The sequence below is a fragment of the Ctenocephalides felis genome, unplaced genomic scaffold, assembly GCF_003426905.1.
Source record: "Ctenocephalides felis isolate EL2017-DRISC unplaced genomic scaffold, ASM342690v1 CF-g0.4_SCAFFOLD_01170, whole genome shotgun sequence".
Lineage (NCBI taxonomy): Eukaryota > Metazoa > Arthropoda > Insecta > Siphonaptera > Pulicidae > Ctenocephalides > Ctenocephalides felis.
Window position 1 is genome coordinate 23,252,387 of NW_020537324.1, and position 16,830 is coordinate 23,269,216.

Below are 16,830 nucleotides of genomic sequence, written 5' to 3' on the forward strand. Positions count from 1 at the left end.
AAAAATTAATAATATAAGCTATTCGAACGCAAAAACGTTTAGGTAAACAGAGCATTGGCAAATCCTGATCATAAATAATAGTATTTTACCGTCGCCGTTATAAATGTGCACTCACCTTTTCGGCGAGAGAAAAGACGGGTAGAAAGGGCGATTTGTGGATGAATCCGCCCCTTGGGCAATTCCGAGGCTGGTGGGTTAACTTCGATGTGGGGATGAAGGTTTCCGATAACAGCCCAAAGCGAAAAGATAACGGAGTGACGCCGGGTAACGTTGGCTGAGGAAATTTCTAATGGGGTTTGGGACCGTTACAAAGGGGATAAGAGAACTCTGCTAAGTATGAATGCTGGGAGCATGAACAGAAGTAAAAACACACCAACAAATGACTCCAAAAAATTCAAGTCAAAATATTGTAAAATTTTTTGAATGTTCTTTTCCGTATGCATGTGTGAGTGAATGTGTGCTTAAGAAAATAACTAAAATAACGTTGGTTGTTCTGTTTTTTATAACACAGGTGTTGTCCGTATCGGGTGTGTGTTTCGCAATGTAGTTTTATGAACAATCTTAATAAAAGCTAGTTGAAAGTGGCATTTTCCTTTGAGGAAGTTGCACGATCTTCCCGAAATGTGTAGTAATTGATTTAATCAACCTATATTAAGATTTAGACATTTAGATAAAATTTTTAACTCCACGATTACATATATCATGTACGTAACCCTTTATGTCATTTAATGATTTAAATTAATGGTAACATTTTTTACACAATTAGATACTTTTTGTAGACTTATTTTCAGCTAATTTCAAAAAAATTGCTTTCAAATTTGTGATATTCAAAATTTGACTCAACACATCACAGAAGCGAATTTTGACACAAATTCATATTCTTCAAATTCGTCATATTTTTCAAACTTTGACCAATTTTTTAAATTAAACTACTTGCCGTAGGGCCGATAGAAGATTATGAAATAAAGATTTCAACAGTTAATTACGAAGAAACGGCTCAGCTGATCTTTGTCCTAAACTAATCAGTTCGATTACGATATAATATCCATTAAATAGTTTTGGAATTTTCTAAAGTGAGTCAGAATTTTTGGGTAAAACGTGGACTAAAATTTTTCAATTTTCTCTTCATTACTAACAACTCGGCCGATCAGGGACTATCGAGATACGTCGTATGGCTTTTAAATTTTTGAAATCGGTCCAGCTGTTTTTCGAGAAAACGTCGATTTAAGGGAAAACAACTGTTCATAAGCAGCGAGCACACACACATAGTTCCAAGTTTGGTCTCATTCGATTCAATATGGCTTGAAACGTCAATAAAATTGCTGAGTCGGACTTTTTGATGAAAACAATTGTTAATAATGAAGCAAGATGAAAAATTCTTAATAACAATCGTAAATAATAATCAGAACAATTTCAATTACTCACATGTTAATCATTTATTCTACAATTCATTTATATCATTTAAATTAATTTGAAGAGACTGATTTGAATTAATTTTCTCATATATTGCTCCCATGTGTTACGTCTTTTTTTTTTCAAATAATATTATAAAATATTATCATGTCTTGAAATAGATTCACTTTTGTCTAGGCAAATTATGTTTATGAGATATTGTAAATTAAATAATTTAAATAAACTGTACAAAAATAATTTTATGGACAATTTTATCATGTATGAGTAAAATAGATAAATTTTGCCTGCAATTTATTACAGCGATATTATTTTTATGACGTCGTGTTTTACGCGACTTTTATTTTAATATATGACCTTTACGGTGTAAAATTTCCTATAAAATTCTCTATCGGTATATAATTGAATTTCGAAGTGTTACTAATTCTAGAGTTATTAAAATAATTCTGTTTTGAAACCGTCGAATGCATAAAACCACTATTTTGAGTGTAATATGAACATTGAAATTTTGTATATATATACATGTAACTTTATATATATAACAATTTAACAAAACTTTACTACAAATGGTATGTATAAGATCTGTACACTGACTAAAGTTATAAACTTCTACTGAACTCCATTATAATTTTCCACTGAATGAAAGCTAGGACTATAGCTGAAACGTATGGATATATAATATACTTTTAAAGAAATTTATATTTACACTATTTTCACACCTGATTATTAGACCCTCGTTAATATATATAAATATATTGTATGAGTCGAACAAATTTTTATAATATAAATATAAGCACACTACCCCCTGTTTTGCACTTAATTTATTTCATAAAGTACTAAATATTTAAAGACCTTTATTTCGTAAAAAAAAATGTATTTTTTTGGTCAAAACTATTATTCTTTATCGCATAAAAACCATACATTGATCAATTATTTTTTACATATAAATGTGCTGATCTAAAGTAGATAATGATAAAGTGCAATACCCAAGAATAACCTTATGTACTGATTTACCATTAAATTGTATACATTATATATTGAAATATATCTTTTTTGAGAATTTTGAATTAAATTATTCTAAGACTTTGATTTATATCATCATCAGTATGAATTTTAAAACCAAATGCAGATACTATATAACACAATTTAAATTACTTATTTTAAACTACTAACCAACCAACTTTAAGTTAATCACAACAGTGACAATATAAGGGTACAAAATATCAAGCATTTGCAATAACATCAATTAATATTTATTACGCATAAATATACCTTTCATTGAAAGAGATGTGTGTATATTTATTTTCCTATATGCGTAAACAAATTCAATTAGGGAAGTTAATAAAACAATTCGAATTACTTTGGGTCGTTACGCTCCACCGTCATTAACGAAATGTGGCAATATTTATTAAAGATCTTATATCAATATCAACGCTTTGTCACAACGTTGTGAACATGATGGATGGCTGTCATTTTTTCATCATGAAATATGAAATTGGGTCATAGTAACAGTTTTAACCAATGTGTAATGATAATTATTATTAATGCTCTCGAACAACTGCATTAGGCTTACGGAATCGAATATAATGTTTGACTATTCAATAAGTTAAAAGCATGTTGTGGTGTTGACTGTAAAAACAATTTTAGCTTATGTTATAATAAATATTTTTAATTCCATGTAATATTACATAAATACAGAAATAAATATGTCACTAATATAATAGATAATATATTTTGCAATTATAAGTGCATCATAAAACGTTCTATTCTGATTCCACTCACAATACAATTTCCAAATGCATAGAGCTATGAAAAAATTATACAACTCTGGGACTTTTAGAAATAGATGAAAAATAGAATATATATTCTTTTGACTTGACACTGACAGAAATGCCATAGAAAATCTCTCATGAAGAAAAGTAGTCGTAGTTTCTGAACTGGAAATGTCATATCACACAATTCAGTATCACACAAAGGAAAAGGTTTAAGTTCTACAGTTCACGAAATAAATGCGATACCTTATTATATTAGAGAGAAATATATTTCGTTGTATTCGATATGCAGCAAGAATTTTGATGCAACTAAGTCATCTTTTCATTGCAAATTATATGTCTGATTTTATTAATTTCTGTTGTTTGATATTGACTTTTCCAAATCCTATCTAATATAAAATCGTTTTAGCTTTAATAAAACTCACGAAAAAAAAAAATAGAAAAAATGATTCATCAAAAATTGGGCCAAATTCAGTATTACACATAATTTTATATGATAAACAGATATTTCATCAGTCAAGGGGCAACTAAAGTAAGAATAAATTGGAGCAAATCGCGTCAAAAAAATTATCTTGAATAAATAGCGAATAGTTTTAGACTAAAGCAATAATTTATTCTTGCAATTTCTTAATGTTGCATATTATCACTTATTTTATAAATGAATATTGTTCTTAAAACATAAATCTCAATTTTCATATACTCTATTTATTTACCTGTTGGCGATAATGTAATGGATATCAGGATTGAATTTGTTTGAACTCACCTGAAACAAAATATATTATTATTAATTATAAAACATGTTGATTTATAAGTTTCTTTGAATGAAACTATAGAAATGATGCATACTTTGTACCTATAAAGATCTTCACAAAATTTAATTTTCATAAAATATACAGCTGTTAAAAATATTGGGTAATTGAAAACTATGTAAATTAATTGAATAACTAGAATTCTAACTTAATTTTAATAACAGCCTACTCAAACTTATGGAAGATTACTTGAACATCATAAAGATATGGTCATGAACAAGCTAAGATTTTATTCTAGTATTCTAGTAAATAAATTTTTTGAAAAGTATTTTCAAGTTTATTTGAGAGCAAAAAGCATTTAAACATGTGAAAACTTGCATTGTAATTATAATGATTGTACAATAAATGTACCTTGCAAATCGTATCCATTTTCCTTGCAAAAACATATTTACGATTTATGTTTTAAATTTTGTAAGGATCAAAAATAAGACAAAAGTAAGACAAAATCTCATACTATGAATTAATAGTGCTGATTTTACAAAGTTTTATAATAATATTAAGATAGATAGTTATAAATTAGTTATACTCGTATTTGTTTTATTGGCTAAAAATCCCTGGTTCCATTTCACAGCCAGCTCGGTATCAATCAGAATGAAACGAAAGTTGCATTTGGGTTTTATAGCTCCTCTTTGAGCATTGGTACATAAAGAATATAAAGTCAAAAAATACTATTCAGAATAGTCAAAATATGCTATAACCAGGATAGAACTGGTTTTCTCTCCAAACAAGTCATATGTTAATATAAAATCATATTATATAGTGTTTTATAATGATATCAACGTAGATAGTTTTAAGCCGTTATACTCATATTACTTTCATCTTCTAAGTAAGGAATGAAAAATATACTATATATCTACATTTACTTGTTTGCCATGACGATTAAATTCAGTAATTTTAGTAAATAGTCAACATAATTAAAGGGAAATAATTAGGCGCTGTTCAAAGTTATTATTAAGTATAAAAACGAACTAAAACTTATTCATTTCATAAATAGAAAATTAGTTTAAAAAATCGATAATTGGAGACTCAGAATGATTATTGATCAATTTAAGATTAAACTACTAAGCATGTTATGCTTACAAGCTGTTGTTTTACTATTGAAAAAGCACGAATATTATAATTTTTACTTCTATATTATAATGTATATATAATTATTTGTCACAATATAGGCTTAATATACTACTCTTTGTAATACTATTCAATCTTTTATTGAAAGTGATATAATTAGGCGCTATCCAAAGTTCTTAAGTATGAAAACAAACTGATCGAACTTACTAATTTCTTAGATAGAAAATAGTTAAATACAACATTTCATAATGGAAGACTCACACTAAATAACCAGTTTTAGGCTTAGTAGTTGAACATCCTACTGAACATTCAAATGCAATCTGTGGTTTTATAAAACAGTGTAAAGAGCACAAAGATAATTTTTATATACTTCTTCAATTTTACAAACATTTTATATCATATTGTACTCAATGTTCTGCTTTCTGTACACCCCCAAATATATACATAAACTAATATTTGTCTTTTGCTTATTCTATTTTTATTCTACATAGCCCTCAAAACCATCTAAAAATGGCAATACATTTGAATTTCCAAGAATTTGGAGCAGCACTGTTATTATATATTTCATACACGGTTGCTTTAAATTTTTGAAAGTCAACACAGAATATTTGTATCAGTTTCATCTATTGCATATGACATGCAATAAACCTATGTCAGTTACAATTATAACATTGTCTCAACTAGAGAAAATAGGGTTTTGGGAAAATTGATGAAGCGTATTACGTGCATTAGTAACGCGGTGTTAGGTGCATGCCGAGCGCTCGGTTTAGGGCCTGTGATTGAATTTGTTTGCCACAAAGACGAGATTCCTTTCATAGTTGGGTATGTCTCTTGACATCTAATTAATTGTGCGATTGTGTTCATGTTCATCTGCGTAGCTAAGTCACTACTAATCTTCTTATTTGCATCTATGACTAAATACGTTTGCTAAGTAATAGGCGGAATAGTTTGATGAGACGATTTTATAAACGATATTGTAATGATGTTCATACATAAATTCATTGGCAACCCTTCGAAAAGCTATGCAGCTAAGATGAAATATTACAATAAATGTTTATACCAATTTATTATACTATTAAAAACAGCTTCCATGAAGGTTCATTTTTGCATTTTTTCAACAAGAAAACAGGTTTTATGGACAAATAATAAAAAAAGTGCGCGTAAGGTTCATTGATTGAAGTAAAACTTACTTGCTACTGTACAAGATGACATTTAAGCAAAAATAAATACATCATATAACAATTTTGAATAATGTTTATTAGTAATATGGTAACACTCGTGATGCACTCATTTATTTGTATATTTATATAATGATAAATTATAAATTATATATTCATAATAGCATTACAAATATGTATAATATTTAAAAACAATAATGTAATTAAAGCCATACTTCAAATATGACATGATCGGTTTGTCATTGTAATTAGCATTTAGAAATGAACCTTCATTAGAGAAATGAAGTAATTGCTGATTAATAAATTCTATAATATTCGTTCACACAGTGGATTATGTTAAATAACGCCTAAACAAATATTGTTTTCGCAACTTCACTCATCATGTAATAATTGTATTTGAAGAACTTCATGTAAGTAAAATTAACATACATTTATTGACTGCTTGTATTTCTTTTACTTTTTCGCTGGCGATAAAATCTCATTCTTATTAGGATATATTAAGAATCAATATTTTCCATTTTAATAACTTCAAAGATTTATAGAAACTACGAATAATATAGAAATACGGCACAATTATTTACTTTGTTTTATTATTTTCAAGGAACAGGGTGAAATATTTTTCTGATTCAGGCATTTTTCAAGATTTGTACTACGATGTAACTTTAAAATGTTTATTTATCTATTCCGATTTTTTGTTGATATCAGTACGCATACAACAACAAATCTCTATTCACATACGCGACGACTAATCACAATAGACTCGTAAAGAAATGATATCATGAAGAGCGAATGACGAATCATTGGCACTCGACTCTGCCGTAAAGCACTTTCTTTGCATTTGTACGGATTTACAACTAAAGAAGTTTTACTTCAAAAAAGTTTACCGGATCGATACCGTACTTAGCTATTTTAGTTTAAAACGCAATATGATTGACTTAATTTCAGCACCAACAGCCAAAAATATATCTCATAAAAATAAAACGATTTTTTATTTTTAAATTTATAATTTAACTCTGAAAAGATAAGTAATATAGAATCTTGAAAATATTGGAAAACATTTGAATCTATTTTATAAATGATAAATACCTAGTAAAATTCCTCAGACGTGCAGACAATAGCTTTATCGAAAATAATACCAAACAGACATCATTATCACATAAATAACTTTACTAGAAATCATTTACCATATCATAAAAGAACAATTACCGAGTTTTATCTCAATAATCAAACTCTCGGGAAAGCAAAAGCCACGACTTCTATTTGGAGAACGTGCTTCTTGAAGTCTCACGTAAACTTCAGTGGTTGATGCCCATACATTCTGCTCTCCCTGATAAAATCTCTCTTACCTCAGCTAACGAAAGCCATATATCAAAGACCATACACTAGTTTTAAACAAGAGCAATATTTCAATACTAGACTCCACGTAGATACAAGTTTTCGGTATAAGAAAAAAACAAATTCTCACATGGGTTGTGTAGCTGCAAAACATATATTTTCAGAGGACGGCGGTAATAAGTATATAAATCTTGATCCAGCAACATTCAGTGGAAGAACGTGAGATTTCAATAGCTTAAATGCCGTAAAATTAAACATTAGAACAAATTATAGAAAAATGTAAAAAAAATATAATATAATAAGTGAAACTGTAACAGTTGTTACTATAGTAGGTAGTTGAAAAAGTGATAAAATTTTGTATATTAAAATAAACTTATAAAATAAGAAGTACTAAACATACAAAATAAAAAATAGATACATTGGAAAAGTGATAAAATTTTATATATTGAAATAAACTTTTAAAATAAGAAGTACAAAAATATACAAAATAAAAATTTTATGGAATATTTCTATATTAATCATACCATATTATATTTAATCGAACTTCTTAACATTTTTCATTGGATCAAGCAATGTGATTAAAGTAAGTTGTCTTTAAATCAAGACTATATTAAAAATTGATATTTGTCTGATTTGAAATTTTAAAATGTATGTCTCCAACTAACTGGGAGCCTTGTTTATAGGTCATATTATTTGTTACAATAATTTAATTAGTTTATTCACATTTATTCAACATACCTACTTGAAAAATGTTTACTCTCATATGACAAATCTCTTTGTCAAAGAAGAGAACTATAAGTGCCACATTCTATTATTAGTATGAACTTCTTTTATTGAATATTAGGTGAAATTTTATCATAGATGAAAACAAAGTAACCATATTATTCTAAAAAAATCTTATTCGCGACAGGTTTTGTACAAGCATTTTTCAAAACCTTAATTTTTTCTCAGAATATATTATAAAAAAATGATTAAGTTTTCACGTATATTGTTTATTTATATAAGATATATTGATATGTACATTTTTGCAAATATGTGAAGTATTTCGTGATAAAACAACAAAAAAGAACAAATAGCAAATTTGCTCTTATTAATTTTGTGTATTATTACACAAGTATTCATTATTTTTATAAAGACATTTAGTAATAATGTTTATTAGAAATTGGTGATTAGAAGGCAAACTAATATTTATTTTTTTAAATTAAATATTCAATTAAACTCGATTAATTATAAAATTTTGCTGTAATGCGCAGAAGGGCTATTCTTAGTACTTGGAAATATATTTCCAAGCAGCCCACGAAAACTAGTTCACTTGCTTCATAGAAAAATTTTATGATTTACTATTTACGAAAGTAAAATGTAAGAAAAGCCAAGTATCACTACTTCTTGATATAAGGTAGTCCGAAGATGGTTGAACTTTAACCTCAAAACTGCAAGGCTAAGAGGCAGAGAAGCACTAATTCTGGTTTCAATGTTTAAGAAATTAATTTATATTATTTAATAAAATATGTAATATTATATATGTACCTTTCACAAATATCAATAGGCTATTATAAAATGGTAATGAAACATACAACAGTAAACCTTGAGATCAAGTTTAAATTCTAAAATTTGAGATGTTGACAAACTAAAATAATAAAATATAGTTAGTTTTTATTACTAATTAAAATTAAATACATTACTTGAATTTGATAAAACTCAACTATTTAATATTAATATTTTTAACCCTTTATTAAGATGTATCGACTATATATGACAATATCAGGAACAATATATGAAATGATGAGGAAAAATAGGACTCTAGTAATATTGATCCTATTGATAGTAAATACTTATTGGAATGCATTAAAATTGTTACATATTATGTCACTCAAAATATTTTTTTTTATTTTGATCAGTTTTACTCTTTAATATTAATAATGGCAATGGCAAAGTAACAAATAATTTGCTAAAATCAGGAATGCGTTTAAAAAATAGGAATGATAAAAAGCTTATTGCTAATAAAATCTTGGTACTTGAAAAAGTGGTATGTGATGTCACTTAAAATGAACTATTACATTTTATCATCAATATTATTAGATTACAATAACTAATGACTATTTGCCAATAATAAGAATAATTATAAAATTTTTAAAAAAAGTTAAAAAAAAAAATAATAATTAGTATTTGAAACTATTTAGTGAATTCCGTTTACTATTACCTCAACAAGATATATTCTATTTGTATTGTTTCCAGAACGCTAGTCATCCCTGACTTATGAAGGTAAAGAGTAGTTAATACGATATATATACATGTAAGACCGTCTACGTTATAAATCAAGGGCATTGGCTTACGGTGACTAGACGTTCTTGTTTAGTGCTTTTGCTTCTACCATACATAGTCATTACAAACAAAAAATATCTCAGAAAACAGGTCCCAGTAGCTAAGCTAATAAAACATACAAGACTACGCACTAAACGTAACTTCAAATCACACAAATGAGATTGTAACGTGATCCGTGAAAAATGGATCAATCCTAAGGCTAAATAGAAATATACTAGAAAGCTTGTATGTTCTATATATTTTGAATATTGTATTTTTTCAGATCAAAAATTTGCTATCATAAAATCGTTGCAATTTGTAGACATTTACCGACATTATTACTTACAATTTGGATACAGAAAATCGTTCATCCCAAGAAAAAAGCATAGTGAATTTTTAAATTAAACTACTATATAAAATAGAAAAAAGTGGGAATAATGTAGTTCCGAATGTCTAAAGCAAACATTTTTAAAGCACGACTTCACTAAGGTCATTGAAAGTTACTTACACATAACTAAAATTATACATAGATACTGTATGTATGCATATTATTATATAACTGCCTATTTATAATAAAATTAAGTAGTGGAATAATACTTCACAAAGTACTGTTATAAAAATCAAGTAAAAATTTTCATTAACTTTAATATATCAACTACTTGTGAAAGTGCAATACAATTACTATTCGTAAGTTATTTAAATCAGAAATTTGTATAACAACTTTAACCGCATTTAAATACAATTTTGGATAGTGCCAATCGATTTAGATCGAAATGTACTGTCTTTTATGACACACATATGTCAGATAAATTGAATTATTTGTAAACTTCTAATATTTCGTGACTATGTTGAATTCTGTCAGGCCAAATACAACATTTTCAATCAACTGTTTGTCAACGATCTCAAAAACAAATTTTCATACTTATTCTAGAAGCCATACAAGTTAAAGTAAAGCTAAATTAAGGTACGATATCATGTGAATTCTGATGTACAATTTAATATATTGAATTAATTTCATATTAATGTATTTTCTTTTTTAACCTGACCCTGAAAATATGTAGTATGAAAATATAAAAATAAATTAAATAAAGAGTTATCGAGTATCCAATATCAGTGATTCAAAACAACTTTTAATAAATTTGGATTTACCGGACAGCAAAATTCAAGGAAATTAAGACCAAGTGCAAATAATATTATCAGCAGTTTTTCATAAAATATGCGAATGAATACTACAAGCAAATATTCTGATTCTTTCTTTTTCTAAATATTAACTACTAATTAGAAGTTATGGAAATTCTTATTGATCATTAATCATATGTAGGTAAGTTACTCTAGTAATTATCAGTAGCTCTTGAAAATTTTCCGACAGTGAGCTTGGAATGTTTCAAGATTTGAAGTATGTCAATAATTGCATTATGTAAACACATGGATGTAAAATATAACCGGCGTAATGATTGAAAGATCTACAGCCATGTAAAATAAATTTCATTCGCTCGTCAGCTACCGAGCAGGTAAGACCTCCCGGTAAATGTTATCAGGTGTTCAAATTAAGTATTCATACAGCTCGTATTCAACTAGTATATAACTCGTGTTGATTCGACGTGATTATTTTCGTTTTTATTGTGACAATTTTAGTGAACAGAAAAGTGAAATATTAATCAAAATTTGTGCGTGTTGTAACAAAAGTTGTTCCCCATTATGGGGGAACACAATGAACCGTCTACCTCTGCAATAGTGGGGCAAGCGTTGGATGTTTTAAACAACTCAGACATCACAGAAACTAATAGTACTTCTGATAATCAATCCATGGAACAAGATGAACCTGCATGGCAAACTCCTTCATATTCAAAAAAACGAAGAATCAACGGTACTCTTAAAAATACCTATACTGCAATCAACACCCATCAAGACTAAAATAAATTGTAACAAAAAAAAAAAAAAAAAAAAAAAAACACCCATAACAGGTTTGAACCGCTAATAAACAATCCCACCCCTTCTACATCTCAACCACGCTCCTCAAAACCTCCTCCTATTTTCGTCTATGACGTCAATAACTTTAAATTAATGAAACAAGAAATTAACTCAGTTTTTCAACAAGATCAGTATTACACTAAGTGCCTGCCTGACGAGACTGTGAAAATTCAATGTCAGGATTCGGACACATTCAAATTAATGGCCAAATTACTCACAGCAGCCAAAGCCGAATACCACACTTACCAGTTGAAAGAGGATAGGGCGTTTCGAGTGGTAATAAGATTCCTGCATCATTCAACCACTACTGAAGAAATTACTACAGCACTCGCTAAACTCGGACACAAGGTCAGAAACATATTGAACCCGCGTAACAGAATTACAAACAAACCGCGCAACTTATTCTTTGTTGATCTGGAACCAAAAGCCAATAACAAAGAAATATACAAAATAAACAAGCTATTCAACTGCATAATTAAAATCGAACCGCCCAACGAGCGAAAACGTATAGTTCAGTGTGGACGTTGCCAATTGCTTGGCCATACTCGCAGTTTTTGCAACCGGTTATTTATCTGCCGCCGCTGCGCCTCGAACCATGCCACAAAAGATTGCCCTATTGAGAAGAACGCAGTACCTACTTGTGCCTTATGCTACAAGCAAGGTCATACAGCCAACTACAAAGGCTGCGAGCGTTATCAAGAACTATACGCCCGCAAATACGGAACCGATAATAACATTAATTCATCTATGCCAAACTGTGAATCAAATCCTTCACCTAGAATTTTACGACCCGGCTTATCAACCAATTCAAGCAAAGTCACTTCGGACCGCAGCTACAGTGACGTAATTAAAAACAATGTAAACAAACCGGTTTATGCGGCACACTTAAGTTCTTCGCAGGTAGCTAAACAACTAGTGTCATCGGGCATTAACAGTGATGGCCAAATCGAAAACATCTTGACACAATTTCTAGCAGAATTTAAAAACTTGTTCCAACAACTTATGAACCAAAATAGCGTGATTCTAAACATGCTATCTTCTCTTGCTAACATCCGCAAATAATGGCTAAGTTTCTAAGGATCGCACTATGGAACGCCAATGGGCTTATTTCACATAAAAATGAGCTAACTATTTTTCTGTCTCTTAACAAAATTGACATTCTACTAGTAAGCGAGACTCATCTAACCAAATTCAGTTCATCTAACCAATTTACAGCGTTTATCACTCGCCACATCCGGATGGAACGGCTCATGGAGGAACGGCTATTATCGTCAAATCAAGCATTTCACATTATGAGATGAACCATTTCAACACAAATTATATTCAATCTACATCGGTCAAAGTAAAAGCTTTTCCCTACGACCTCACATTCACAGCTGTCTACTGTCCGCCAAGACACAACATAAAGAGAGAACACTTTCAAGAATTTTTCGATACGTTAGGTACAAGATTCCTAGCAGGTGGTGACTTCAACAGCAAGCATCCAAACTGGGGATCACGACTTGTTAATCCGAAAGGAAAAGAGCTGAATTATGTTATTCAACAAAATAACTACGCCTCGCACTCCACTGGTACAGCAACATACTGGCCCTCAGACCCGGCTAAGATTCCGGACCTACTTGACTGTATTTCAGTCACTTTTCTGTACCATTTTACAGCGTTTATCACTCGCCACATCCGGATGGAACGGCTCATGGAGGAACGGCTATTATCGTCAAATCAAGCATTTCACATTATGAGATGAACCATTTCAACACAAATTATATTCAATCTACATCGGTCAAAGTAAAAGCTTTTCCCTACGACCTCACATTCACAGCTGTCTACTGTCCGCCAAGACACAACATAAAGAGAGAACACTTTCAAGAATTTTTCGATACGTTAGAAGATTCCTAGCAGGTGGTGACTTCAACAGCAAGCATCCAAACTGGGGATCACGACTTGTTAATCCGAAAGGAAAAGAGCTGAATTATGTTATTCAACAAAATAACTACGCCTCGCACTCCACTGGTACACCAACATACTGGCCCTCAGACCCGGCTAAGATTCCGGACCTACTTGACTTCTTTATTTCTAGTGGAATTGACTACAAATGCATAGAAGTCCAACCCAATTATGATTTGACATCCGACCATTCAACTATCATTGCTTCCCTAAGTTCCTCGGTTATGCCCATCTCCTCAAATCCTAAGCTTCACAATTCTAGGACCAATTGGGACAGATATAGAGATACAATCAAACACCAAATTAATTTGAAAATTCCCCTTAAATGTACAAATGATGTTGACAGCGCGTTGGAAAACTTCAAACAACTTCTGCTAAACACAGTTAGAATCTGCACTCCACAGAATCCAAGTGTCAGTAAATGTCCAACCGTAACGCTAGAAATAAAGAAGCTAATAGCCAGAAAACGCAAGATTAGGAAAATATGGCAGAGAACTCACGCACCACAAGATAAATCAGCTTTGAACCAAATCAGTAATTCTATTAGAATCAAAATTAAAGAAATGTTCAACAACAATTTCAATAACTATGTATTGAGCCTAAACAGATTTGACAACTCCTTGTGGAAACCTATACGCAACAAAAAACGTCCTCCAAGAAAAAACCCTCCTATTCGGTCTGAAACTCATGATAACTGGGCTAGAAGTGATGCTGAGAAAGGTAACCTTTTTGCCAATCACTTATCCACAGTTTTTACTCCAAATGTCATGGATTCTAATTACGACAATTTGTCTCCTGAGAGCTCAGTATTAAGCCAGCCTAGCAACTTTCGCTTCTTCACAGTGAAAAGAATCCACAAGGAGATCCATCGACTGAAAAACAACAAATCTGTCGGAATCGACTTAATATCAACTACAATGCTCAAACAACTTCCGAGAGTTGGATATGTTTTCATTACTCATGTATTCAATGCAATACTGAGACTAAATTACTGGCCAACTTCTTTCAAATTGGCTTCCATTATAATGGTACCAAAAGTTGGAAAAGACCCTAACATTGTTAGTTCATACAGGCCAATAAGCCTACTGCCAATAATTTCAAAAGTATTTGAAAAGTTACTACTAGAAAACATTGCCAAAGAGTCAAATATAGTTCCGGATCATCAATTTGGCTTCCGTAAACAACACTCCACTATACAGCAGTGTCATCGTATAGTCGATACTGTCAACAAAGCTTTCGAAGCCAAGAAGTACTGTTCCGCCGTGTTCCTTGATGTAAGCCAGGCGTTTGACAAGGTCTGGCACTTTGGTCTTCTACATAAAATCAGAAATCTTTTACCATCATACACAAAATTCTTCGAATCTTACTTATGTTCAAGAAAGTTTCAAGTAAAAATCGGCCAAGAAACAACTGAGCCCAAACTGGTAAACGCAGGTGTTCCTCAAGGCAGTGTCTTAGGTCCATTTCTTCATCTATTATACACAAGTGATTTTCCAGAATACGGTGATTCTACTTGTTGTACTTTTGCCGATGATATCGCAATCTTAACCACTGATCTCGATCCTAAAGTAGCCTCGCAGAAACTGCAATGTCATCTTAACAAAATCGTGACCTGGTCCAAAAATGGAAAATAAAAATCAACGAGGCCAAATCGAAGCATATTACCTTTTCGCTGAGAAGAGATACCTGCCCTCAAGTTTCCTTCAACCAATGTACAATACCACAAACCGATGTAGTCAAATACCTGGGCATGCACTTGGATTCCAGACTAACCTGGAAGCAACACATCAAAGCCAAAATTCAACAAATCAAGTTCAAAGCCCATGAAATCAACTGGCTTATAGGAAGAAACTCGAAGCTCTCGCTGTATAATAAAGTACTACTATACAAATGCATTATTAAACCCGTTTGGACTTACGGCATCGAGTTATGGGGATGCGCAAGCAAATCCAATATAGTAATGATGCAAAGATGTCAAAACAAAATACTAAGAAATATAGTCAACGCACCGTGGTACATAACTAACCATGCTATTCATAAAGATTTAGATATTCCATACGTCACAGATGTCATCAAGGACAGAAGCTCGATCTACCTCTCAAAAATTGAGTGTCACTACAACCAGCTCATTGCTTCTTTAATCGGCTCTTCATCACTAAGAAGATTGAAAAGATGTTGGCCAAGCGACCTTATATGAAACACTAGGCTTCACTCATTGGAGTGAACTCTAGTTAATTATTATTATTATTATTATTTATTTATTTATTTATTTATTTATTTATTATTATTATTATTTTTTCTTTAATATAATTATAAATATTATTTTTTTATTTATTTTTTTTTTTATTCATTATTATTATTGTTGTTATTATTTTTATTATATTTTTTTTCTCTTTCTCCTTTGTGTCACAATAGCTTATAAGATAAATTGTATCTTGATTGCTATAAATAAATAAATAAATAAAAAAAAAAAAAAAAAAAAAAAAAAAAATAAAAAAAAAAAAAAAATGTAAAATAAATTTAAAAAAAAAAACATAATGAGCTCATTGTAGAAAAGTTGTTTCTAATTGTGTATTTAGTATTCAATGAAAGAAAAAGATCAATTTTTATAATTACAAATATATATATATATATATATATATAAATATATATATATATATATATATAACAGAAAATTTTAATAAGCTTTGTAGAGTAAGTTTGGGTGCTTATTGATGCGGATTTTAAACTTATTCAGAAAAGTATACAAATATGTTATATTTAACTCATTCATAATTCAATAATTCACCAGTTGACTGTGACGCTCACATCAAATTGAATAAATAATTGTTTATTTTTTGGAATGCCAGGTCCAACGGTTTTTGAGGTGTAATAAACAAAAGGTACAAATAGTGGCACTTTGCGGTAAAAAATAATGATTAAACATTTTTTTTGTTATTCAAGATTAAATTTATTTTTGTTATACAAGACTTTAATATGTCTTATTTAAAAAATTGATATGTGCAAAAAAAGAAAAAATACAAAAAAATACAATAATTTGAA